The 27,873-nt window shown below is 44.1% G+C and overlaps 1 long non-coding RNA gene across 1 annotated transcript; it reads right to left on the bottom strand.

Annotated features, from left to right (window-relative positions):
* Nucleotides 1-28: 28 nt before the first annotated feature.
* On the bottom strand, nucleotides 29-25,340 carry LOC118905069. Its single transcript, XR_005022153.1, has 5 exons — nucleotides 25,096-25,340; nucleotides 18,027-18,126; nucleotides 12,317-12,374; nucleotides 8,910-8,990; nucleotides 29-1,045 (listed from the first exon to the last, which is right to left on the bottom strand). It is a non-coding gene; the product is annotated as an uncharacterized LOC118905069 (long non-coding RNA).
* Between the last annotated feature and the right edge of the window lie 2,533 nt (nucleotides 25,341-27,873).

Genomic DNA, 27,873 nt, shown 5'->3' with positions numbered 1-27,873 from the left:
TTCCTGGGGTTATTTTAAGCACTAAATGCGATAACACACATAAAGCTAATACATAATATCCAGGACATGGTAAGCATGCAACAATTGCTAGTTATTGATTGTGACAAAAATACGAGTATAACATAATTTATTCAATCAATAACCTATCGGCTATTTAGATTTTTTCCCATTTTTTGTTATTATAGGTAAACTCCTAATAAATATCCTTGTGACTTTATTTTTGAAAAATTTTTTACATATTCATGGTTATTTACTGAGCATAAATTAGGCGTGGTTCCCAAAATTCTAAGACTTTTGAGGTCCCGAGTCCTTTCTTGGGCTGCGTGGTGTTGATTGATCTCCACTGTCCGTTTGGGGAAATCATCTTTGGTACAGCAGTCTGGGGACCTATCTTAGTTTTCCCCAAATTACCATTCCTGGAAATACACACTGAAGATCTGACAATGTGGGTGCCTGTTCACTAATGATTCTCCTCCCGATGGAAACGCAGCAGGGCGTGGGAGGAGACGCACGGTGGAACGTGTGTCCCAAGGGCCACAGCTGGGCGGGGAAGGAGTGGTACCAAATCTGAAGCTCAGTCACTGGATTCTGCAAAGCAGTTTTGAACACTCAGGTAGACGGTAAACCACAACAACCGTGGCAGGAAAACAGCCCACCACAGACAAAAGCCTAAAGCTCCAGCTGACACTCTGGTGCTCACGTCTTACTAAGAAATTGCTGAGCAGTTCAAAGTCCTGGCTCAAAGCCCTCACCGCACATCGAGGAACCGAGGGGCCTTCTTTCGGGGGCGACCCTCGGGCCCCAGGTGATTCCAGCCCCTCTCTCCACCTCCTCCTGGGCACAGAGGTGAGGCCGTAGGAGCAGGAAAAGGAAAGGCCCTACGCACTGTCCCTGCTGTAGCCAGAGTACTTTGGTTTCCAATGTGAATTGTGTTCTTTATGACGTCAGAATGCAGAGAGGGTCACACAGATGCACCAGCGAACCAGGTGAGAAATAAAGTGACTGAGGGCCATCCACTAAGGCCCTGGCATTTGACAGTTTCCCCCTGGAACAAACACACAAACCTTTAGTCAGCTTCTTTTGACCACAGTTAGAACATATTGCCAGGGCAGGCGACCACAAATGGTATTTAAAACCAGCTTGACGGTTTTGGGGGGAAGCTAAGTCAGGGAAATGCTCCCCCATCTCACACACACACACACAAGCCCAGCCTTACCATACGTCCCACGAGAAACTATTTTTCTTTTGATTGACATTCTTTTTAAAATAATGTTTGAAATAGTTCTCAAAAGTCATGAATTTGAAGCTGAGTGGGTCTACCTGTAAAACCTATATTTAGCTTTGCAATGGGGTTGTGAAAACTTGTTTTTATTTTGATTGTTGTGGGTTTGCACCCCTGGAGTTTCGTTTTGACTTTTCGGGTTAAATGAGTTTCAAAATGAAACTCATCCGATTGTCAAATTTTCCCCCTTGTTTTAATTTAAAAACTGGAGGCTCTCTTATTCCAGAGGTTCTGACTATTAGTGTTTCTCCAGAATTCCTCTCCTTTCTCTGTAGCAAGCTGACTATTGCCCCTCGCCTGCGTGTTTAACACCTCTTTTCCCCCTTCTTAATGCCTTTAAAACAAAGAGCTGAGGCCAAGGGAACACCCTTGGTTGACGGGTCAAAAGAGCTGAGCTCATATTCTTGCTCGTGGGTGGCGAAGCAAACTTGATCAGATCTGTGCTTGTTTCCTCATTGGAGAAATGGGATGCAAATAAGATCTTCTCTCTCTTTTTTAGGGTGCTGTAACCAAAAATCCAAGTTGAACTTGACTGTCAATTAAGGAACACTATCCCTCCTAAGTAAAAGTTGTTATTATAGGGAGGGATTTTATATCAAAATGTTTTTCATAAGCATTTGGAGCCTCAGGACCTGATGTTGGAAGCTGCGAAGTGAATTGCTACGCCCCCAGAGAGGTACAGCCTCAGACAGTTACTCTGACTGGCGAAGAGAAGAATGAATTATTAAGCCAACCTGTGAAGAGAGAATCGACATTCTATGCTTTCTCTATTATCATAATTTATTGGGATTACTTTTTTAATGTCTGTTATGCTTTATACAAAATAGTTAATAAGCTACAACTCTATTCATGTTATATTCATGTCCTATTGCTGCTGTAACATATTACCATAAACTGAGTGGCTTTAAACACAACATAAGGCTCCCCTGGTGGCGCAGTGGTTAAGAATCCACCTGCCAATGCAGGGGACATGGGTTCAAGCCCTGGTCCAGGAAGACCCCACATGCAGCGGAGCAACTAAGCCCGTGGGCCACAACTAGTGAGCCTGCGCTCTACAGCCCGCAAGCCACAACTACTGAGCCCACACTCCACAACTACTGAAGCCCACGCACCTAGAGCTGGTGCTCCGCAACAAGAGAAGCCACCGCAAGGAGAAGCCCTCGCACTGCAACAAAGAGTAGCCCCCGCTCACCGCAACTAGAGAAAAAGCCTGCACATAACAAAGACCCAACACAGCCATAAATAAACAAACAAACAAACAAACAAACAAACAAACACACACAACACAAACTTATCTTCCAGATCTGGAGGTCAGAAGTCTGAAAGCAGTTTTCCAGAGTAAAATCAAGTTGTCAGCAGGGCAGTGATCTTTCTCAAGGATTCAGGGGAGAATCTGTTTCCTGCCTTTTCCAGCTTCTTACGGCCGCCTGTATTCCTTGGCTTGTGGGCCTGCATCACTGTGACCTCTCATAAGAACCTCAGTGAGTACATTCGGCCCACCTGGATAATGCAGGATGATCTCCCCATCTCAAGATCCTTAACTTCATGATGTCTGAAAAGTCACTTTTGCCATGTCAGGTAACAACATACTCAAGGTTCCAGGGATTAGGATGTTGGCACTTTGGTGGGCCAGTATTCAGTCTGCCACAAGGTACAAAGGCAGGGACCCAACCTCCCAGCCCTCTGTTGATCCAGTACTTAGCACACACCCACATCGCAGCAGACACTTGATTACTACGTGTAGAATGAATGCAGGAGGTTATGCCTGCTCTTGGCAGTTCTACTCATTAGATGCTTATTGAGCACCTACTATGAGCCAGACCTAAGGGCTGCAGAGCTGTCTAGGATCACAGACAGCTGAGGAGAAGACTGAAAGGGGCACAAGTGAGCCCTGGGTGTCCAGAGCCCGGGGAGCAAGGGCACCGTAGCAAGTCCGTTTGTACCCTTGCAATTTCTTCCTTTAATTATTGGCTGCTGTCTTATCTAAGCATTCTTTGAATACATCCCCTTGGCAAATGTGATTAATTATATTCAGATTTATTTCTTTATTTCTAGTTTTTCCCCCCTGGGTCCTCTTCTGATGTGTTAAGGAATTTCTACTGGGAATTATTAAAAGAATCAGTGATTAAGTCCCTGCAGAACCTCCCCATCCCCACCATGTGCCCCACTCAGCGAAAGCTCAGGTGGCTCAAAGGAGGTCCAAAGTGCAGCTCAGAAACACAGAAGAGGTTAAATGGGTTTTCTGAGCCAGCCTGAGAACCTAAGCACTGTAGCTCGTTGGTTTTATGTGTAAATGTATTTCAAATTTCAACTAGAGCTAATATACGTGTAACCTTTCAGAATACAACCCGTTAGCAAGTTATAGCCTGTCAGCTCGCGCACCAGTGTCCAGAACCTGAATCCCCTGACCCAATTCAGGACAACTCAGGTGAGTTACAGAACACCATGTGGTTTAAGGCCCTTCTACACAAGGTCTTCTGGGGTTTGGAAGGGCTGTGCAGGCCTTCTAAGGAAGCAACCCCGTCTCCTGTCTGCCCTAGACGTGACTTCTGCATTTCTCCCCTTTCCCCTTGCTCTCCCTCTAGCAGTCTGAAACGAGCTAGAGGATGAGCAGTCAGCTTGGAGGAGGTCAGCAGGAGGCTGCAGACACAGAACTCCAGAGGCTGCGGCAGCCGTGAAGGACAGAGGTGGGATGCACCAGCTGCTACTGGCAGCCACCTCTACACACAGGTCACTCCAAAGGTCAGGCCTGTCTGATATTTGCAAACCCACATTTCCTGCCACGCTCCCAAGTACACCAGGCGCCTGCAGAAACCTACACTCACCCGTTTCTGAAAGGTTGATGCGTCCTCCCAGAGTTGGAAGGGATGCCTCTGTGGTTCAAAAGGTATGAGCTAAATTGGGAACACATTTGGTTCAAGTTTAGTCTTGAAAGCTTCTCCTCTTCAGCTTCTCACGTCCTATTAGCTGACTGCACTCCTGAGCACGAACGGCTCTGTGCTGCTGCCCTTTTGAGGGTGGATGTTGGAAAAAAATAGAGTGCTAATCCCACACAACTGCTTTCAATTCTGCCCACGTGGGTTGGGAGTAGGAGGGCTGTTCACTCCGAATCTTTCTACACAGTTTTCAAAACCTGCATTTTTCCATGCTAACATATCTCTGCTTGTCGGCATCTAATTGAGTTCACACACACACACACCCCCCTTGTGTTCATACACACTGTTTTCTCAAAGGGAGGAATCAGCAAACGTGAGCCGGGATGACCACTAGATGGCAGTATATGAAACACTCCTACGGTGCTCAGGGGAGCGAAGTTTGAGGACCACCCAAAGCTGGGGTTCCCAGATATTAATCTGTAAAATTTTTTAATGAAGAAGAAGAAAAGGGGAGCGCTCTGTAGGTCTGTCAAGTTTTTATTTTTCCAGGGAACATTATTAAGATATAAATCAACTTCCACTGCTTCCTAAGAGAAACATTTTAACCATAGAGAAATAGGAAGGGCAGAATCTCAAAATTAGGGATTGTCTTCTCAATGTAATAAATGTCGTTTTATGAAAAACTCACCACATTGTCCTGTGTTCTCATTTTCATGCAGACCCGTGGAAGAGTCATCATGATCAAGCCTTTGGGAAATAACCTAGAGGAAAATGTGCCATTCCAGAGTGAAATCAAGATCCTCGCATTATCTTACTTCCAAACTGATCCTAAGACTTAAGTAGGGTTTCCATCTGGAGGCACAAAGGAGAAGCAGGGATTGCCATTCAGTCAAGCTGGGTTTGATAAAAGGCACTAGGGAAGCACGTGTCTAGACAAGCACATGGGCTACCTGCCCCCATGTTGGCTGCATTGCTGTTGAACTACCTGCCTCATGGTCTAGACTACCTCTGTCTTTGCCTGTGTCAGGCCAACCTCGCCTTCGGGATGGGCCCTGTCTAGCTGAATGTCGCTGAGCCAGGCCTCTGGGGACTTCCCGCCAGTCCCAGCTGGGTGGGCATCTTTGCATCTTGCTCTACCTCATCAAAGAATTTGCACTAGAACCCGAGTCCCCTTCTGTGGCAGAGCTGGGGTGAGACACTATACGTGGTGAAAGAATGTGCTCACCCCTCACAGAGCGACACAGGTGGTAGGCTTTCAATCCGAGAGACCCTCATGCAGATTCCATGGCTTGGGTAAATCACTTCCCCTCTCTAATCCTCAGTCTCTTCATCTGAAGGTCGGGATCATGATGACATATACCTCTGTTAGCCACTGTCAGAGTAAAGGAGGTCATCTATAGTAAGTGTATAACACAGTGCTTCCTGTGTGCTCAATATGCATTAACTAATATGAATAATATAATTAATTTTGGTGCAGGGTGCTCGTTTCTAGAGTTAGGCAGGCTAGGTCACACTCCAAAGATGCCCTTCTTTGCAATGAGAATGTTACACACTGCATTTTGGGAGAAATTAGCTCACCACCTCTGAGTCTCTGATTTCCTATTAACAGCACTTAACTCTGTAACTGGTCGCAACTGAAAGTGACCAAGATGTTACATAGCCTGAGGATTTGGTTTTGAGGCACAGAGCAGGAGACCTGGAATTTTCCTTCTAGGATCCCGGGCAGCCCTGCTTACTCAGAAGGATGGCAACTACTTAGTATTCAAAGGGTGGGCAGCACCGTTAAGCATCTCCGTCATTCACTAATTCTACTTAATTCAGTAGAAGGTCCCACAGCAGGTATGTCTATGCAGATAGAGCAGCCTCTGGTGAGGCTGGAGAGCAGAGAGAAAACTCCAGATAATCAGACACACTGAAACTGATACCACGACACAGGAGTTGTGGGATGACTCATCCCAGCCTGGTGTAGGAAACTCCACTTGTCACCGCCCGGGATCGTCATTGGTAAGGGGACCCTGGAAGGCTGTGCTTGCACTGCCACCTAGTGGTTACAAAAAGCAAGACTCAGTCTGGGAAGGATTCTGGACCCACAGACAGACCCACCTGGGCAATGATCACCAACATCCTCCTCACAGAAATGTTATAAGTTGAACATTTTATTCACAGATTTACAACCCAATTTCCTAATTTAATTTTATTTAATTTGATCACCCCGACCAAAGCACTGAAACGCTGTGAGATTCAAGGTAGGGGCAAAAGCACCAGCCTAGGAGTCTAAAGGCTCGTTTGAGTCACTAGCTCACTGTTCAACTTTGGGGAAGTGGCTTAAATCTTCCATTTTCTCTTAGAAAAATGGAATCTAACAATACCCAGGGTTTAGGCGGCTGTGAGGTCTGAGTGTGAAGCCCCTTTATAAACCATATGGTGTTCTCCCCTTTCTAGCATCCTGCTCCTGCGTCCCCGGGATTCTGCCTCTCTGCATCCCGATGCCCACACCCCCGTTTCAGTAAAACCTATCGGCCAACCCCTCTTCTCCCCCAGGAAGTGGAGGACCCCTCTCCCTTAGTAGTGCTGAAAATAGAAAGCACACAAAAAACAAACAAAAACAAAAAATGGGAAAGATCCAGCCCCGGATGTGCTTATGGGACAGTTAACAATGAAAAGAGTCAAGGGAGACCCCTGCCATTCACAGCCCGCATTACCAGGAGAAAACTTCATTCAGAGGGCAACGCACACCCTGAGGTGCACACCCGGACCCTGACAGGTCATGCTGCGTTTACACCGAGTGATGGCTCCCCAAGCAGAGACAAGCAGAGGGTTCTGCTTGTTCCCCAGCCTCAGCCCTGGCCCTGGGCCTGGGCCTTCCTGCCTGACCTGGGTGGAGGCCTCCTCAGAACCACTTCCTGCCCTGCTCAGCCCTTCTCTGATCTCTGAAATTCTCCAGGGATCTGAGATTCTGCACACCTGAATGGGCTCCCCTAGCTCAGCCCCCTACCCCTCATCTTCTGAGGGGCTGGCTGGGCCTCACTGTGTGTCCTCCATCCCCAGCTGACCTCTAGGGCAGAGGTCTCCAAACTTGATGATGAGGCACCCCTATCTGTAAAATCATTTTAAGCACACACCTCACTATGAATATTGATTTCAGTATATATATGCACTACTGTATTAATACATCATGTATATTATAGGACTTCCACAAAGACAGATATTTTAAGAGGATGAGAAATTAAAATATAATGTATATATCATCACGCCTATGCCCTGGAGTGGGTGCGGCCCCACGGGCTTAGGTTTTTTAAAATATATTTGTAAATATTCCCTACGAGCACAAAACACTTGAAAAGTTTTAAAAATTAGCTACAAGTATGTTTACAGACTCAACTCTCAGGAAGGATTTTGAAACTATCACTTAAATACATCTCCCAAACTTTGAAATAGAAATAGGATATATGAGGTGGACCCTCTCCTGAAGCCCCGTCATGAACGCAGAGATGGAGGAGACCTCTGCCAGGAGGGGAGTCAGGCATGAGGAGGAACCATGATTCTCTTCGCAAATTACACCTTCCTCATCAGCCATCTCAGAAGACTGCGGCCATGCACGGTGAGAACCTCGGACAGAGGCCAGCTTTCTTGCTTTGTGTTCCAGCATCTTCTGACTCTCCTGAGAGGACTCTTGTCAGGATTTGCTGAAGTAAGAGGAGCAGCCCTCCAGCAGCTACTAGACACAAGTGCTACTGGTTCATGTACATACATTGTGCCATTTAATCCCCAAAGCCATCCTGAGAGACAGGTGCGTGCCCCGCACTGCAGAGGGAAGCTGAGCTAGGAGAGGTTAGGTAATGCCCTCAAGGCCCCAGACGTAGAGTCTGCCTGCTTCTAAAGCCCCAGACTAATCGTACAAGTTCACAATAGTCAACTTTTGATAGTAATAGTAATATAAAATAAGTTGACATTTATGGAGTGCTTAATCTTTATAAAGGCTTTACTGCTGCATTTGTTCCTCACAAAAGCATTATGAGTTGATTGTATTATTTAAAAAGGAAACAAAAGCTTAGTGAAGTTAAGTAATTTGCTCAGAGTTGCCAGTTCTAGAAACTTGTGGAAATGTGACGTTTGACCTCAAAGTTGGAAACTGTAACCTCTACCTCCTTGTCCAAGTCAGTCCGGCTCTGCTGACTGGGAAGTGGGAAAGCAGGACCCAAACAGCAGCATTCGGGGTTTGCTGAAGGGTTTCTCCCACAGCTGAAGATTTCCTGGACCGGGAGGGGTTACATCAAGCAGGATTAGTTTGTCAGGTTGGCCGAAGGCCAGACAGAGCTGGGACTCCCTGCTCAGAGTCTATGTGAACCTCTGAACTTCTGTTTTCTTGCTGTGAAATGGAGAGGCTGGACAAAACACTCCCCAAGATCTCCTGACCTCTGACTTCCATGGTTCTACGATGGAATATGGACATTTTTGTGTGGGGAAGGGAAAGGTCTGAGAACAAAGATATGCCCTCCATTTAACAGGGATCCACCCGGCCTCCAGCCTGAAGGATGCCCACCTCCCCCGCTCCACAACCCCAACTGTGTTCTCCAACTTCTAAGCACAGGCTGTTTGTTTTTTTAATTGAACTATCATGTAAAACATCAATCCTTCATTTAATTCCTGAATTTCAGGGAAATATCCTTTGTTTCTGGAGACTCCTTGGTTTCAACATGTGGGGTTGTTCCCTTGAATCAGCTTCCTTAAGAATATCAAGCAATGCTCACCTGGCCTTGTCCTCTGTGCAGGTTTTCTCCTTGACTCAGCAGCAATTAATCCAGAATTTTACTCCACAATGCGCCAATTTCCTGAGACACAAAATTTGGGAGATGTATTTAAGTGATAGTTTCAGAATTCCTCCTGACAGTTAATAGTCTGTAAACACACTTTTAGCTAATTTTTTAAATTATTCTTTTATTTTTTATTTTTTTGGCCACACCATGCGGCACGTGGGATCTTAGGTTCCCCCGACTAGGGATCGAACCCGACCCCCCTGCAGTGGAAGCACGGAGTCTTAACCACTGGACCGCCAGGGAAGTTGCATTAGCTAATTTTAGAAACGTATCAAGTGTTTTGTGGTCATAGGGAATATTTACAAATGTATATATAAAAAAATCTAAGCCTGTTGATAAACTTCCCATAATAGTCTGTTGCCTCTAACCAGTAGCACAGGGCCGTGAATTCTCACTCATCCCCTCGATAGTTCCTGACTAAAGGTCAGGGGTCAGGTCTCATACATGTCTCATGTTTTGTATTTCTACAGCCTTGGTTCAGTGCTGTCCCTGTTTGTTGAATTGAATGGATTTTAGTAAAGGAGTTCACAGGTTTGTTTAGTCTATTTGTTGCTGGACAGCTCTAACAGAATGTCATTCCCCAGCAGAACTAAGACATGTTTCCGGGTAATGCATTCCTCATAGCTGGGTAGAAGGGAGAGGAGCTCACCAGATCCTTACTGACAGGCAGCAGGAGGAAAGAACAAGAGTACTGGGAGCCTCTGTAAGCAAACGGTTCTGAAGACTCATCCCTGCTCACTTGTTGATATTTTAGCAGATACACCACACCAGCTGTGTGCAGTAGGAACTACCTACGTATGAACGTTGAACTGGGCTTCCTTGGCCCAAACTCAACTGGCAATAGAGAAGAAGTCTTCTTACACCATCCTCCACCTTAAAAGCAAAGATGTATTTTGTGTCTAATCTCCGGGAGCTTGTAGTTTTCCATGCGGCTGGATATAAGGGTCATTGCTAGGTCTACATCCACTCTCCCATCTTTCCCACTATCTACTATCATATGAGCTAGAGATTCTCACCTTTAGATTTTATTCTATATAGAGCTCTAGGGATGAAGGAGGCTGATGAGGTCACTGACTTTCTTTGTCCAACACTGCAGCCACTAGCCACATGTGGCTATCTAAATTGAAACTAATTAAAGTTAAATAAGAAGTTTTAAAAGACGGTTTCTCACTGGCACTAGCCATGTTTCAAGGGCTTAATGGCCACTTGTGGCTAGTGGCCACCATACTTAAAGCACAGAAGTAGAACATTTCCATTATCACAGAATTTCTATCAGATAGTGCTGGTAGACAAAAGCACTGATTTTAAAAACAGAGGAGAGATTAAATGCTTCACTCAAGGGCCTCGGCAGAACTATGAATGAAACCCATTTTTCCATACTTGAAAGCTACTCTTCTCTTCACTACACTGGAGGAGGTGTCATTTAAACTACCCAGGGGAGGAGTTTCTCAGTGGCATGTTAATAATACACATCATCACAAGTTAACAGATAGGACCATCTAGTCCTCCCTGGAAGAAGCCAGGTCAGGCAGTGTGGAGAGCCAGGAAGAATGAGTCACAGGAGATGAGGGTCCATCATGACTCAGGGCATGGGTCAGGCAAAGCCAGAGGCAGGGCGTGTGTCATCCACATCTGTATTTCCCGGCCTGGACCAGAGTTGGGACTCCATTGTGCCAAAGGAAACAAGAGGAGCCAGGGGTGGCCTGAGTGGCTGGGTATTAAGCCAAAGGACAGTTAGGGAAGACTGGAGAACTCTAACCAAGATCTTCAATAAGAAGAGAGTGTCGCTGTGCCAGCTTTTCACTCTGTCTTGTCTTGGCCCTCCAGATTTAGGCTCTGCTTACTGGGATGTACAACACCGTTCCGGAGTTGTTAAACTTTGCCTTAGTTCATATCCTAGGAAACTTGGTAATGAATTTCAACCCGTTGTGAAAACATAGACAAGGTATAGGTTAAAAGTTTAGTTTAGTTTTGTTTTCAGTAGCTGTAGAGCTGAGCCATAGAAGGAGTGCAGGATGGGAATTCAGAAGACCTGGGTCTGTTCTCCAGCACTCTTTGATCCTGGGTACCTCACTTAACCTCAGTACCCTCATCTGTGAAATGGGACAACAGTAAGGATTTCTTGTCAGGATTGTTGAGGAGATCAAGTGAGGTAATATTCAAGACAATTCTGTGCAAAGCAGAGGGCTCTGTACAATTGTGGATTAGTTATTATCTTTATTATTGTTCCCTCACTTGGCACCTCTTTCACACAATTATGGTGCTCAATTCTGGGTGGCCACATTATCTTAGGTTTGCCAGACGTACGTGTTTTTCCCCCCAAGATGTATTGTGTTTAAACAATCGATGGATCTACCTAACATCCTTATTTGAAGATGAGGTAGTCAGCCTATGTGGTTTTGTGAGCCAGCAAAGAATAGTTTAATGGTTCAATCAGCTCCTTGAGGAGCTACATGGTGCTTGAGATATGCCAAATAAGCAGCATGCAACCTCTGTGGGGAGAAGAGAAGTCAGCCTACTTCGTGTGAAGACACAGCTTCCTGCGGAGCCAGATGTAGCTCGCATTTTCCTCTTGCTTTTTCCCAATAGCAGTGCTCAGGGGGGATAAACTTTACTTAACCTAATTAATTTTAATCACAGCTTTCAAATCTCATACTGTGAAAAGAATTACAAATTGGAATACATTAATAGAAGCCATAGTTTATGCTGTAAGCTAATCATGAAATGTGCATTTACATTTTCTGCATGAGTTTGCAATTACCATTAAAATAAAATTCTGTTATGTCCTTTTAAATTACCAAAATGTGAAGAACAGATTGAGTCAGGCCCATTTTTGTGCTAAATTACTAGAAGAATGTCTAAATTTCCAAGAATTAGACAGCTTCCTCCATTTGAGTTGCAGCGAGGAATGATTTCCAGTCATCTGCTCCAAGCTATTTCCATTTTTAAATAATAATCTTTTAAACTAATTGTGCAGATGTCTCACCTGCTTTAACAAGTAGTTCTTTGAGTTTAGTACAGAAGAAAAATTATATATATATGTGTGTGTGTGTGTGTGTATACATACATATGTCTATATACATATTAGGTGTATTTATATCTATACATAAGATCTATCTATAAGTTTGTTTTTAGGTTCCATGTAGACTTTTATGGATATATGTATGTTAGTAAATGCTACCTTATTCCTCAAAGGATCGAGGCAGTTTAGAAGAAACAGAGAGGATATTAGAACAATAATAACATTAATAAAGAATTCATTCCCAAATTAGAATAGAATGGCAAGACATCGTCAGGGTAATATCACAGCTTCTCTGTGTGTAGGGCTCGGCAGTCTTTACCTCCTTCTACTCACTGTATCTCCTTTGGTCCTGAGGCAGGTACCACAGGTGCAGTCGTCTCCATTTCAAGGGTAAAGAGAAAGAGAGAGTGTCAGTGAGGAGGAGAGTGGGTCTTTCAGCTCCAGTCTGAGGCTCTTTCTATAGGAAGGCTCCTGGCATTTAGAAATACAATTTTTGAACTATGATAGCCCAACGAGGAGGAAGCAGTGGGCATAAGCAGCGACCATGTGCAAACTGCATCCTGATATCTGAATATTAGTGACTACAAAACGTTGGGGGGATGAATGCTCCTCCCTCATACAGCATGAAGCTTCAGCTGGTTTGTTTAGTTACCTGGCTGGACTCCTTTAGACTTCGGTTTCCTGGGAATATTTCATATCTAATTATGCCTGGAATGTTCCTAGTATATCGCTGGTTGGTTCTGCAGCAATGCACAGAAACAGCACCCCATAACAACAATAATAATAGTAACAGCAGCTCCCAATTACTGATCACTGTGTTCAGGACAATTTGTCGGATGACAGTCCTTCCCATTTAGTGCTCTGTCTTCCTTCTTCTCAGGCACATATTCCATTTCTGCCAAGATTTCTGTCCAAGATGGCTTTAAGATGCCCACTAACCAGTTTGTCTACCTCTGCACATACCAAGACCATGAGGGCCGTGTTGGACCCCTGGCTGGCCTACATGGAGGCAGATCTCCTTCAGGACCAGGAGGGCTGGGCCTCTTTGTCCAAGGGTGGTCCAGTTCCAGATACCAGGTCTTCTTCAGATGCCGACTTCTCTTGACCTGCTTCCTCCTGGCCTGACACTCATGGCTGACGTCACTTGCTTTTGGATTCAGATATCGAAAGACCCTAGCCTAGGGCCCCTTAGGCCCAGGCACAGGGCCTGGATCTCGTCCATCGTTAAAGCAGGCAGTGTGTGGTCCCTGGAAGACCTGGGCTTTCAGATCCTGCAGAGCTGGGTGTGAGCTGTGGCTCCACTGTGTGACTGCTGGGTGGTCGGGTGATTCACTGAACTGCTCTGCACTTCAAGTGCCTCATCTGTGAGCAGGGATTTACGGTCTGCTTTGCAAGGGCTTTGGGTGAAGATGAATGTGACATCTATGTAAAGCATGAAGACAGTCCCTGGCACATGATCAGTGTTCATTGCCCTGACACTGAGGCTCTGCCTGGGCCCTTGTCTGAGCTCCTGCTTCCTTTTCTTGTGGCCCTAGTGTCTCACTTAATTCCTGTCACAGGAGCACTCTGGGCCAATTTTCTGAGCAAGTGCCAGCCCCATCTCACCATTTCTGCCTCCTTCCTCCCCACTTCCACCCTTCAATTCTAGGTCTGTGGTCTCTCAGACCAGAGGGCCTGGACTCCTGCTGGATGGGGCCCTGTGCCTGGTTGAAGGGAGGATCTGAATACGGTCCTCTGGAGGTCTCTGCGCTGAGCTGAGGGCAGTGAATCCCCTGTGGCAGGTCTAGGTTGGCAGGCCATCGGGCAACAAGTGCATTTGATCTCGCTACTCAAAGTGTGCTCCGCGGACCAGCAGCACTCGCATCACCTGGGAGCTGGATGGAAATGCAGAATCCAGGCCACTGAGTCAGAATCTGCACCTTGACAAGATCTCCAGTGATACATATGGACATCAAAGCTTGAGCAGCCCTGGATCGCGCCTCCGCGTCACCTCTACAGGAGAACTCGGGTCCTTCTTTCCAGGGTCAGCGCTGGTGTCTGCAGAGCCTCCAACAGGTGTGTGTTCAAAACATGCATTAAAGTCAAATTTAGTTTAACATTCCATGTAGGAGTGTTTTATTCTTCTTTCTAGGTTGTCTAAAGCAAATTTTTGAATCTCCTTCCCCGACACCCACAGCGAATATAGGCTGCTGCCAGCTTGCTTCAGGTTAACTTGCCTGTCCCCACGCCACGCAGTAGAGTCTCCTGATGATACCTACTCCAGCCCTTTCCTATTCTGGAAACACAATCACACACACACAAACACAGGCATGCACACATACATCGATGCATACATATACATATACATGGACATGATCACATACATACGTGCACATACACCAGAGGCCATGCCATTTCCCACCCCTGGACCTGTTGTCTCTTCTGCCTGGGATGTCCTTCATGCCTTCTTTTGATTAAATTTTAGTCACTTTAAGTTTCATTTAAAGTGTCAGCTTAGCCAGGGCCGCCACTTTGCTTCCACAAGACCCTACAGAAGATGGCTGTGTGGTGGTGTTTCTACTGTCATCCCATTGCATTACAATGTTTTGTTTGTGGCTTGATCAGGTCCTGGAAACACTGAACCCAGCGAGGGCAAGGGCCGAGTTGTATTTATTCATCTTTGTATCTGCAACACTCAGCACAATGTCAGGCACGTTGCAGATGCCCCGAGAATGCTTATTGAATAAATGAAGTGGAAAAAAGCTGAGCTTGTTCTGGTGGCTTGGTGTTTTCTCCTTTGAAGTTTAATCAGAATGAAATGAAATTACTGCAGACTCCAAGCGTTTGGGGAAAATTCTGTAAAACCTTGCAACCCAAGTGGAAAAAACAGATCAAAGGGAAATTAGATGGCAATTTGTTTTAAAAAAATTTCTGCGGCGCCATTTTAATTAGAGAATATTCTTCTCATTAAAATTAGGAACTCCCAGGGAAATACTTGGGATGTCCCTCCTCACATTTTTCACCAGCTATTACAGGGCCCACTGAGCAGTCTTTGTGAGGGAAAGCTACGAGGATGCAGCAATAAGACACTCAGCACTCACACAGCTCTCTACACTTTCCACAATTAAGCCTTTCACCCCCGCTTGCTCTGTGGAGAAGGCCAGCGTTGTGGACTGGATTTGATGGCTGAAGAGGCTCTGAGCATAAATGATGTGCTCAAGGCCACACAACTGGACCATCACAAGCAGAGCCCAGAGTTTTGCATCCTCTTCCCATGTCAAGCAGTTTTTTTCCCCAACCTCAGTATAATCCTGTTTGACAAATAATGTACATCACACCCAAAGGCTCTTCATAAGGAGACGGGATCAGTGTTTCTCAGAATTTGGGATGTCACAGATCAGTCAGGTGACTGAAACTAAGTTTAGATTTGCCAACTTTTTACCTTGCTAATTAGGAATGCTAAGGAAATCTATGTTCAGAATTATGTTATAAAATATTGACATTTTTATTTTTATTTTATTTATTTATTCCTTTATTTTGGCTGTGCGGCTTGTGAGATCTTAGTTCCCTGACCAGGGATTGAACCTGGGCCACGGCAGTGAAAATGCCAAGTCCTAACCACTGGATCACCAGGGAATTCCCAATATTGACATTTTTAAAAGAGGAATGATCTCTGAATAAAGCCCAGCTTTTAAAAAAATTGAATCCATTTAGCTCATGAAAAACTCACCCCACTGTTGTTATTTTTGTCATTTCACAGCAGGCCAATGAAAACCAGCGATAGTTTGGAGCTGAGTTTGGGAGACACAGGCTTTGCCGAACTTTACTTGCTAGATCCACGTATTTTGTTGAAACCCCAAAGCCAAGCCTTTGTAGCAGAGAACAGTGAAAGGTCACCAGCTGGTATTCCACACCGAGGTCAGTCACTTGCTCCTTACACAAACGTGGCAGAAGGCACAGCTCACTCATGACATTACTTTTCTGGAGTTAGTGTGTTATGCCTCTGCTTTATGCTCCTTAGAAAGAAGATGGAAGACTTGAAGGCTTGATGTGATTTTTCCTAGTAGTTGTCAGTAGGATTAGGCTAAGCAAGTCCCTACCTGAAGACCTTATCCCGTGGTGTACCCTACTCTTATTTTTGCTTTGTCCACACAAGAAAAATACAGAAGATAACTTAATGTTGAGATGTGAATTTGGGGGCTTATGTGCTAAGGGGAAATTTTAAAAAACAAACATAAACTCTATGAACATTATGAGGAAATTATGGAATAAAAAGTCTAAAAATGATTACCATGATTGGTTGAAGGGGGGGAATTGTAAGAGATTTTTGTTTTCCAAGTTTTGTTCCTATACTTATATTACTTTTAGAATTTAAAGTAGTTTTGTCATTATAAAGAAATGAGAAAAATTGAAAAGTTACATCTTTACTGGCTTTTAGGGATTGTCAATGAGATATTGTAAAAGCAGGTAGAAGATGAATCAATGTGCTATGGCAGGTTGTATTTTCCAAAGAGGGCACAATGGCATCGCCCCTCCATCAACCAATTGAGTATACCGAACGATGCAATGTGACTTTTGGGGCTACGTTGTAAAAAGCCATGTTCTCTGCTCTGCTCTCTTGGAATGCTGCCCTTGGAATTCAGCTGCCATGCTATGAGGGAGCTCAGAGGAGCAGCCCAGGTGGAGAGCCCACATGTGGACGTTCTGGTCAACAGCCCAAGTGAGGATCCAACAGCAACTGCCAGATAGTCAAATGAAGAAGACTCCAGATGATTCTTGCTCCAGCCTTTGCGTCTTCCCGGAGGAGGCCTCAGACACCATGGAGAAGAGACAGCTGTCCCTTCTCTGCCCAGGTCAAATTCCTGATCCATAGAATCCTTAATTCAAAGCATAATTAAACGGTCGCTTTATACCATTAAGGTTTGGGGTTTGTTACATAAGGAACACATGTGTAGTATAATTCTTTTAGCAAAAGTAAGCAATCAAGGGCAAAAACAAAATCCCTGTACATCTACATATACAAAACATCTGTGTATACAAAAGAACTCCTGTACATACATATATATATAAATATATATTTATCTAAAAATTTTTATTGTGTTAAAATTCACATAAAATTTACCTCTTTAACATGTACAGTTTTATGGCACTAAGTACATTCATATTGCTGTACAACCATCACCACTATCCATCTCTTGATCTTTTTCCTCTTCCCAGATTGAAACTCTGTACCCATTTAACACTAGCTTCCCACTCTCACCTCCCCTCAGCCCCAGGTAACCACCCTTCTACCCTCTTTCTCTGTGACTTTGACTAATCTAGGTACCTCATATAAGTGGAATCATACAGTATTATGGCTGCCTTAGACCACTTAGCATAATGTCTTATAGGTTCAACCATACTGTAGCATGTGTCAGAATTTTCTTCCTTTTTAAGGCTGAATAATATTCCATTGTACATATATACCGCATTTTGTTTATCCATTCACCCATCAATGGACATTTGGGTTGCTTCCACTCTTTAGCTATTGTAAATACTGTTGCTATGAACATGGGTATGCAAACATCTGTTCAAGTCTCTGTTTCCAATTCTTTGGGGTATATACTCAGAAGTGGAATTGTTGGATCATGTGGTAATTCTGTTTAATTTTTTAAGGAAGTATCATACTATTTTCCATAGTGGCTGCACCATCAGTGTGTAAAGTTTCCAATTTCCCCACATCTTTAACAACACTTCTTTTCTATTTTTTTCTTTTTCTTTTTTTAATAATAGCTCTCCTAGCGGGTGTGAAGTGGCATCTCATTGTGATATCTTTGATTTGTATTTCCCTAATGGTTAGTGATGTTGAGCATCGTTTAATGTGCTTATTGGTCATTTGTATATCTTTTTTGGAGAAATAGCTATTTAAGTCCTTTGTCCAATTTTTAAATTAGGTTTTTTGTATATATTCTTTTAAATGTATGTATACACACACACACACAAATATATATATATATATATATATATAAAAACAGGGAAGAGGCAGAGAAAAGCAGCCAATGGCGTGTTACCTCAATGGTATGTGTTGGTGATAGAAGACCAGGAAAAGCGAGTCCTCTTTGCCTTTTATGTCAGGTACTGGAAGGTTTCACTTGTCACCAGCATGTGTCACTAATTGAATAAAGAAAAAAAATTAAAGAAACTACCAATAAAATGTCATTTTGCTTAAGTGTCTCAAAATATCTGATGAGGTTTTTTCAATAGTACAGCCAAGAAAAAAAAAATTGTCTTGTGCTGACCCTCCAAGCTTATTTCATTGCTAAGATTTTAATGAGAAGACTTCCCTTCATTGTTCTAGTCGCAGATGCTCGGCCTGCGTTTTCCCACCTCCCTCCACCCTCCTCCCTTGTGGAACAAGCTCAGATCAGGAGAGGAGCCTCTCTCTCTTTAAAGAGACTATTTGTTTCCATGGTAACTTGCCTTCTTCATCTTCAGAGTTGTAAACTGGGAAATTCTATTAAAGGCTTATCCAAGCAGTTGCTTTTGAAATGGTGTCTGATATTAGCTGTTTGCTTCATTCACCTTTGCTGCCCAGTAATCTTTTGAATTTGGTGATTCTAGCAAATGGAGGAAGTAAAATGAAACAATGTGAAGCTGATTATAATCGGTCTGACTGGCCCCGCTGTGCACGCTCGTCAGGTACTGTCATGGGCTGTCTTATGGAGCACCCTGGGGGTCTGTGATTTCTGTGGCCCAGGCCCACCTCTGCACTGGTCTCTGGCAGCGGAGACCAGCATGCAAGCAGACCTGCGTGGAGAGGCCCCCGTGAGGTCAGCTGGAGAAGGGATAGAAACTAGCTCTGTTGTCAAAAATGACTTTGATTGTTAATGCATTTCAAGTCTTATCTCTGAGATTCTGCTATGGGCACGTGGAGTTCATTATACCCCTGCTGTGAAAGCAACTGTAGTTCAAACAGGTGCAAATAAAGCCAGTAACCAAATTACATGAGGCTGATGATTTAAGATTTTCCAGGAGAACCTATGCTTGTAAAGCTTCATGTATTGATTGGAAATAGAAGGTGTTTGGGGGTTTTATTGACCAGTGTGATTGATAGGCATGAAATCTATATGGTTTTTAATCTCTGGATACTCAAATAAATGTCATTTAAATCAGTTTACAAACATAGAAAATACCTTGAAAGCTCTGTTCCTACTCAGGAAATTCAGCTATTTTATTCCTTTTGAAAGCAACTTCATTTGATTTTAGCAAAAAATAACATTCTATTGGTTTTCCTGGGTTTTTTTGTGTGTTTTTTTTAAAGCTAATTGTTGATTAATAGCTTACCTCCAACTTTTGAACACATTTGCTAGGTAAAATATTAATATTTAAAAATATTTAGATTGGGATGATGAAAAAGTTTTGGAGATGGATAGTGGTGAGGTTGTATAATGTGAATGGACTTAATGCTACTGAACTGTACACTTAAAAATGGTTAAAATGGTAAACTTTATGTTATGTATGTTTTACCACAATGAAAATAATACTTCAAATTTTCCAATTGGAAAATATGAAAGTTTCTGCAGTTGCTAAAGAAAAGCCCATTAAGCAAAACATAATTATATGAGAGTCTCAGGTTCCTAGCTAGCTTCCCCACACACACTTTTTTGAAGTATAATTTAAAAATTAAAATCGTATAAAAGTTGTAAGGGGGCTTCCCTGGTGGCGCAGTGGTTGAGAATCTGCCTGCTAATGCAGGGGACACGGGTTCGAGCCCTGGTCTGGGAAGATCCCACATGCCGAGGAGCAACTAGGCCCGTGAGCCACAACTACTGAGCCTGCGCGTCTGGAGCCTGTGCTCCGCAACAAGAGAGACCGCGATAGTGAGAGGCCTGTGCACCGTGATGAAGAGTGGCCCCCGCTTGCCACAACTAGAGAAAGCCCTCGCACAGAAATGAAGACCCAACACAGCCAAAAAAAAAAAAAGTTGTAAGATATACAACTTGATGTTTTGCTATATGTATATATTGTGAAAAGATCATTACAATAAAGCCAGTTAACATATTCATCTCCTTACACAGTTACTATTTTCTTTCTCTTCTTTACTATTTTTTTTTTTTGTGGTGCGAACTTTTAAGATCTACCCTCTTAGTGAATTTCAAGTATGCAATACAACACTATTTTTAGTCACCATGCTATACATTACGTCCCCATAACTTATACATCTTATACCTCAAAGTTTGTATCCTTTGACCAACATCTCCCCATTCCCCTCCCAGCTCACCCCAAGTCCCTGGCAACCACCATCCTACTCTGTGCTCCTATGAGTTTGACTATTTTACATCCCACATATAAGAAAATATTTGTATTGTAGTATTTGTGTCTGGCCTATTTTGCTTAGCATAATGTCCTTCGGGTTCATCCATGTTGTTGCAATTGGCAGAATTTCCTTCTTTTTTCAAGGCTGAATAATATTCCATCACACACACACACACACACACACACACACACACACACACACACACACATTTATCCATTCATCTGTGGGTGGACACTTAGGTTGCTTCCACGTTTTGGGTACTGTGAATAATACTGCCATGAACATGGGTGTGCAAGTATCTTTTTGAGATTCAGGCTGCTAGCTTTCTGTGAAGCTTTCCTTTATCTTTAAACTTAGACTCCTGAGAAAATCCCAAATTTCACTTTCATCATATTCAGTTTTGAGTCATTTTGAATGTTTTTCTTTTCCCATGAGAGATAATAAAAGTACTATGTTTGGTAGCCCTTATCTCTAGAGACACTGTTTTATTTCTTCATTCCCAATTCTTGCCCTGGAGGAATTTGCTGTCTCACAAGGGTCATCAAAGAACACAAAGTATCCCAGAATTGTAAGGGATCTCTGCGGTCAATGCGTCTGTGGTCCTACCAGGGCAGGCTTCCCTCTCCTGCGTCTTGGGCAGGTGGACATTCAATGTTGGCCTGATTACTTCCAGTGATGAGTGGCTCTCGACCTCACAGGCTGCCCATTCCACCTTTGTCAGTCTCACTTACTACACATTCAGTCAACAGTGTGTCCTCACCCTGTGGCGGGCACTGGGGATACCAAAGGGAACAACATGGATGTGTTCCTGCTCTCACAGAGCTTACATTAGAGCATTGTTCTTTTAGGCTGAAATCTTGTCCCCTTACCTTGGACCCATTTGTTCTGATTACGTCTGCAGAGTCATAAAGAGTGCACGGCATTATTTAGTGAGTGATTGCCATCGGCAGCCTGGAGGAGGTGAGGATTTGTAGGCATGTAAAGTGTCTCAGATCTTAATGAAGTGAGTTAAGCCAGGGGCAGTCACAATACAATCTTACCCTTGCTGCTTCCTGGGAATGGACTGCAGGGGAACGGGAACAGAGGAGGGATGCAGGAAGGATGCGACCACAGCAGCTCAAGTGAGGAATGACAGTGACTTGGACTAAGGCTCCCTGGGACTGTCAATTTGGTCCACATCCCTCCAGGGACACGCGGGCACATCATGACCACCTCGTCCCTTCCTGGTTCCTCGGGCTCGCCTCTCACCCTGCCTCTGCTCCAGCCATAAGGAAGGGCCCTCAGTACTTCTGAGTCCGAAAGGTATCACAATCTCTTCTGCTTCAGGCCTTTGAACATCTTACTCCTACTTCTGGACCATTTCTCCATTATATTTGCCTGGCCAACTTCTCTGCAACCATCAGCATTCAGCTAAGGCATCACTTCTTCCCAGATGCTGTCCAGTTCCCAGGCTACCCACAGGGCCCCCCTTTGGAGCTCCCTCTAGCACCCTGACCTCATACCATGATGGCTCATATCACAATGGGTGGTCCTTTCCTGTTTTACCACTTTGGTTTTTTTCCATTAATCTGCAATCGCCTTGAGGCAGGCACGCCTTTGTCCTGGTGTCCCCAGTGCCATGCCTGGGGGTAGATGCAGGAATGCTCTCAACAGCCATGAGTCAGGACTCTAGGTGGCTCTCCTCGAGCTTTCCCTAGAGTTCTGTTAACATTTCTTTTTTTCCTGAAGATGTTCATTCCCACCCGCCCACAGATACTGTCCCTTGTCTTCACTTTTCAGAATCTCCATCCTTATCAAATACTAATCACATTTCAGTGCTCCAGACTTCTCGATGGTGAACAAGCCTCTCACCATTGCTTTTGTTCAGAAAGAGCACAAAATGGAAAATGCTGACATACTTTTCTAGGATAGTTTCCTTTTTAAATGACATTTCTAGTTCTTTAATCTGAAATTATCAGTTTAGAACGGATTTTAATAACGACATTACAGTTCTAATGGACATCTAATGCTCGCATTGCAAGTGCTTGTCCAGTTTTTACTCTCTTGAGGATCCGATTTTTAAAATATATTCATTTCATTGTTACTCGGGACCTTATACCTTTTTTCAAAACATTGGCCTTTGTCTCCCTGAGTGATGTTCAGACTTCAGCAAAATGTCAAGAGCCCAAGCTGCCTGCCACTGCACCCCACCTTGGCCACGCCCTAGCTGGGTCGCCTCAGGCAAAAGATTCCACCTCTCCGTGCCTTCTGTCCTCCTCGGGTATGAACTGGGGATAACAGTGCCTACCTCAGAAAGTTCGTGAACCCTAAGCAGGTTAGTACTTGTAACACGCTCAGGACAGTGGCTGGCGTTTGCAGTGGCAACAAATACCTTCCGAGGGAGGGGAAAGAGAACAGGAGGAGCTGTGTGTGCTGGGGCAGCCGGGACCTCCCCTCCGCACAGGGCCATGGGCAGGAGGAGGACAGGCCAGCCGACGTCCCACATGGGAAGACGGGGCTCCACCTGGGGAGTGGGCTCCGGCAACACCTTTGAGAACGGAACCTATCTTTCTGAGCCACGGTAGCTTCAGGAGCTCTGATCTGATTGTCCTGGTGCTTTCCCACTGATCGAACAGATAAAAATAGTTTCTTGAAGGCCTAGGCTGTTTTGAAAATATCATCACCCACTGAAAAACGGAAAAAAAAAAGAACATTCCCTGACATTATAGCTTTAACTTAATTTTCATAGCAGTTAAAAACTTAATTAACTTAAAACTTAATTAAAAACAATTGCTATGAAAAAGCTAAAATTTGGGACAGTCTGGGACAGTACCAGGAATACTTAGAAATGGAAAATACTTCTTTTGGATGATTTTTTCTTCAGCTAAGAAAAACTGACATGATTGAGCCATTGCTACTTTTTGCCTCTATTAACTTTCTCATTAAATAACCTTTATTGGTATTTATATTGGTATTTTTATATACTTTATATACATTGGTATAATATATTATAAAGAGCATTTATGCCCTGCTTGCCTCAAAATGTAGAAGCAGTCCATAATCTCACTATAGTGGGTAATAGGATGAGGGACTAAATGTAGACTAGCAACCATATAGGGGATGCAGATGGCTCAGACACCATCTACTCGACACCTGTGATTCTACTCAGGGGGCAGGACATGGGGCCAGACACCTTGCTGGGGTTTGGGAGAGGAAAGGTCAGCAAATTCAGCTGAAGGTCAAGAAGGCAGTTCAGCCAGGCAGGTGGAGCCTGGTGTACAGACAGCAGGGTGCCCAACAGAAGGTAAGGCAAGTAGCTGAGCTTGGAAAGTTCTAGCAAGAGGTGACAGGGTGCCATGAGCTCCAGAACAGAGCATCTGGGAACAGACCGTATTTGGATGTCAGATAAGCAGGAACCGGCCAGCCCAAGAAGCTTAGGTCAGCTGCTAACAGGGTCCAGATTCCACGGTGCGGGTTGGTGGGATTAGCGTCTGCAATGGCCAAGATCAAGGCAGGAATCCAGCGCTAAAGGGGAGCTGTCCTCCTACTAGGGCACCACCTCAGAGCCCTATAAGCAGTAAGGGGGCCCTGATGTTGAGTCCCTGAATGGCCCACACTCCCTGTCTGTGGACAGGACTGAGCCGAGCTGCATGGAGGAGCATGGCTGAGCGTGGTGGTAGGAAAAGCTATGTAGGCATCGTTTAGGCAAGCTTTCAACTGCAAGTGGCTGAAAATTCGAGTTGCTGTGGCTTATTGCATAGGGACATTTATTGCTTCTGTCTGGAGAGTGTGATCTCAGGGTTGGTGGGGCAACCCATCAAGGTCATTCCCATCCTCAGCTCCATCATCCAGACATGTGGGCTCTCTGTCACCACTGTCATATGATAGTTCTATGTATTAGGTCCTCACACTGGGTCCTATGCAGGAAGGAGACATGGGAGCAGAAGCCTTCTTTCTTCCAAGCCTCTGCTGTCTGGAAAGAGAAGGCCTTTTCAGAAGCCTCCTAGCAGTCTTCCCCTTCAACTGCCCATTGGCCTTATATAGGTCACTTAGCCACTCCAAGCAGTAACAAGAGTTTGAAATGCAAATCTTATGTTTCCTGCTTCTACAGAAGGAAGCAGGCAAGGGAGAAGCATGGTGGAGACAGTGGTTGCTGGAAATCTTTACACAATTCTTTTTACATAAATCTTTCCCCCCCCTTCTCCCTTAATTTGAGCAGCACCCTAGAAAAACTTTCCCTCTTCCTTGTCAGAAGCACCTTAATTGCTTTGGCTCCTTTAGGAAAAAATGGTATGGATGTTCTCACAGGTTTACAGCTCACTCCCCTCTGAGAATGGTCAATCCTGACTCTTCAGGGTCAGGTGTTTTGCATATGAGCCCCCAGAACGCGTGACCCACGGTGAGGTGGGGCACCAACGCCTGGACAAGGGGCAGCCCAAGAGAATACTACCTTACACTCTCTTTGAAAACTGCCAAGCCTTCCTAGGCCAAGGAGAGTCAATTTCAGGCAGTTGAGTTCTTAGGCCTCCTCCCTCCCCTTATGCCAATCCACGTCCTTAAACAGAAAAAGCCCAAGGATATAATGAAAAAAGAAGTATGTAACTGTAAGGCAGGAAGAATTTCCTTACACACTAAGAGTGGGGACCCTCGAATGCTGAAAAGATCAGTTCTTCTAGCTTAAAATGGTCCAGAAAACAGTTGAGCAAGAGGGACATTTTAGGGTCTTTTGATCTGGAGGTACCCGGTCTTCAGGGGATGCAGAGATTATAGAACAGGGTGCACCCTGGGGAGAAATATATGGGTCATTGGGCGCTTTCAAACACATAATGAATCATAAAGTTTACCTCGCTTGTGTTCTTTCTGAAGGTGTTGGATGATATACTTCAGCAAAATGAGGGAGTAGATCATGAAACAGACAGACATGAAGTCCAGGAAACAGGGATCCAGCCCGAGAAAGCAGCGCAGGCGGGGCTCACAGGATGACAGCTCAGCACTGGCCTGGAAAGCACCAAGCCTCTGCGGCAGCTGGAGGAGCTGAACTGGGCAGGGAGAACGTTGGCTCCACAGGGGAAACGGATCTGTAACTGTGTTTGAGAATATGAAAAGTTATTGATGGGTGTGGGTGATACTCCTGTTGGAAGCATTTATTTAAAAAGGTGATAAATCTATAGGCAAATGAAAAAAAGTACTGGGAGAAACATATTTTTTAGAGACAGGCAATATAAGTATAGTCATACTTTACTTGGCTCAGCAGTGAACACTAGTTACATAGTCATGATAATGTAATTTTGGCTGACTTAATCCAAAATTGTGATGTGCTATGTTGGGATAAAAGAGTAGGGGAAACTGAGAGCCGTGTGTGTAACGCAGCTAAATTCTCCGCAACCGTAATACAAAGTCAGAATTTTGGTATGCAAATTTGATAAATGAAGAAATAGCAGTATAACTTATTATTTACAAATATGGGGCAAATATTTAGAATGGGTTGAGAGCAGGGGGTGGGACAGCAGCTGTTCATTTTGTATAAGATAAATTTGATTTAAAGCTATGTGCACGTTTTACCTTAAAAAATTAAAACTCATCTTTAAAAATGCATTTTTAAAAAGTCAGGCAAACTGTTGATTTACTTGCTGAGGTGTGTTCTGTTTCTTTGCTCTGAGAATTCCTGCCTCTGATCTATGGCCAGGCCGCTGTGGAGGTGCTCTCCAATCATGACCCTTCATGAGCCCACCCAGCAGGCAGAAGTAGAGGAGGTGTCAGCATTTCAGGGTTGGTTTTGCCCTCTTGTTAAGCAGAGCCAAGTTCTGAGGAGTTTATTTTTTTAGGAGTTTTAATTAAGCTCAAATTGGGAGTGAAGGGGGAAGGGTTGGGAGAAGAGATGAAAACCCCGTTCCTGGTTACAGCATCCTTGTCATACATTACTGCTTACATAGCAGTGAGCCGCCCCACTCAGCTACCACGGGGGAAATTACCATATGAAAATACGATACTTGGATTACAAAAGGTCCTTGAATACTCCAAGTGATTAGTGTTCAGCTTAATCTTTAGGGATTAGTATTTATGCCAAGTTAATAACTGAAAGGATATTCCGTAAATGACTCATTTAGTCATAGTGTACATTTATGGTTTTACACAAATAATCACTACAATTTATGGTGATTAGAGTATTAAGTTCAATTTCCACTTATGTTTGGAGGCAGCTTTTTCTCTCAGCGTCCCTCAGGTTTAATACAGCAAGACTTAAAATGGGTCACATGTTGTATCTGGGAATGCCATTTTACTGAGAGAGACTCTTCCCATTGTGCTGAGCTTGCAAACATGTCTCTGGAGCAGAGCAGCAGCAACTTGCCCCCAATCCAGGACTCTCCCTACAGTCCCAGAGGTCTTCCATGGGGAGCCTGACTTTTACTTTTGTTCCCAGAACGTTCACTGATTCCTAAATCCAGGTAACATTTTCTAAAGGACTACGAAGAATTTATGGTAACACTGGTGTTACTGTAAATCAGAGGATTTAGAATCTTTTCTGAAAGAAGGAATCCACAAATAAACATTCAATTCTATTTTCCCCAACATTTTGAATCATTCTTCTCTCATCAACACCTGAGGTATAATGTGACAAGACGATGTGAATCAGCCGTAGCAGAGAATGGGGAAGGTAATATTAAATACTGAGATTACAGGCATTTAGAATTGGATTTAGGCCATTCCCGTGTTTACCAATGATGAAACTTGGGGCCCAGCCTCCCACTTCTCCCAACAGCAAGGTGGCGTCCAGCCAGGACCAGAGCCAGTCTGCCTCCCAGGTCTTTGCCAGCTCTCACACAGCCAGCTATAACCCTCCCGTTTTCAGGCTCCAAGGTAAAGCTCATTTGATGACTGCAGCGTCTTCCCTACATCAAGGAGCGATCTGATGAATGCTGACGTTAAGACAAAGCAGAAATGTACCTATTACCACTACATCTATAGTTGGCATGCCTACCTTGGAATTACGAATAATACAAACTCGAGACGGTTATGTCAGTAAATAGTCTGACCTTGTCCCCATTACTTCAGCTCTTTTCTTTTTCCTCCTTTTCTTTACACTAAAAAAAAAAAAAAGAAAATCACTTAAAAAATAGACGGCTATTCACCAAGGAAAAGTTAAAGCAGCATATCCATGTGTTCTTGAAGTCAGTTTGTAGAGGACAGTCCTGTGGGATGAAATATCAGGTCTTAATGGATAATAAAATGTCTCATTCTTAACAGCCAGCAGAATAAGAGCTCTTGGGACAAAGGTGGTACAGGAAATCTTTTAAGTAACAAATACTTAAGTCCCATTTGGCTATTTTCAAGTGTAAAATAAGATCTTTTTTTCCCCACAGAGCCAAAGCACTGCGTCTGGGGGCACATGTGGCTGTCCCACGTTAGTGGATGGGCCTCATGCTCTTGCGCGGGACCGTCTGCTGAGACCTGCTCACATCGTCGACCAACCACCTCCACACGTGTCACTGTGACAGGCTCTTATTTAAGGGGAATGGCACGTTGTTCGGATCCTAAATGAAGTTCCAAGGAACAATTATAGCAATGCTTAAACATTTCAGGCAGCAAAACTGGCTCGGGTACTACCTTGTTTGGGCAAGGAA

The sequence above is a fragment of the Balaenoptera musculus genome, chromosome 12 (assembly GCF_009873245.2).
Source record: "Balaenoptera musculus isolate JJ_BM4_2016_0621 chromosome 12, mBalMus1.pri.v3, whole genome shotgun sequence".
NCBI classification, from domain to species: Eukaryota; Metazoa; Chordata; class Mammalia; order Artiodactyla; family Balaenopteridae; genus Balaenoptera; species Balaenoptera musculus.
The sequence above is the reverse complement of the archived record's forward strand: the minus strand, read 5'-3'. Positions and strand labels throughout refer to the sequence as shown.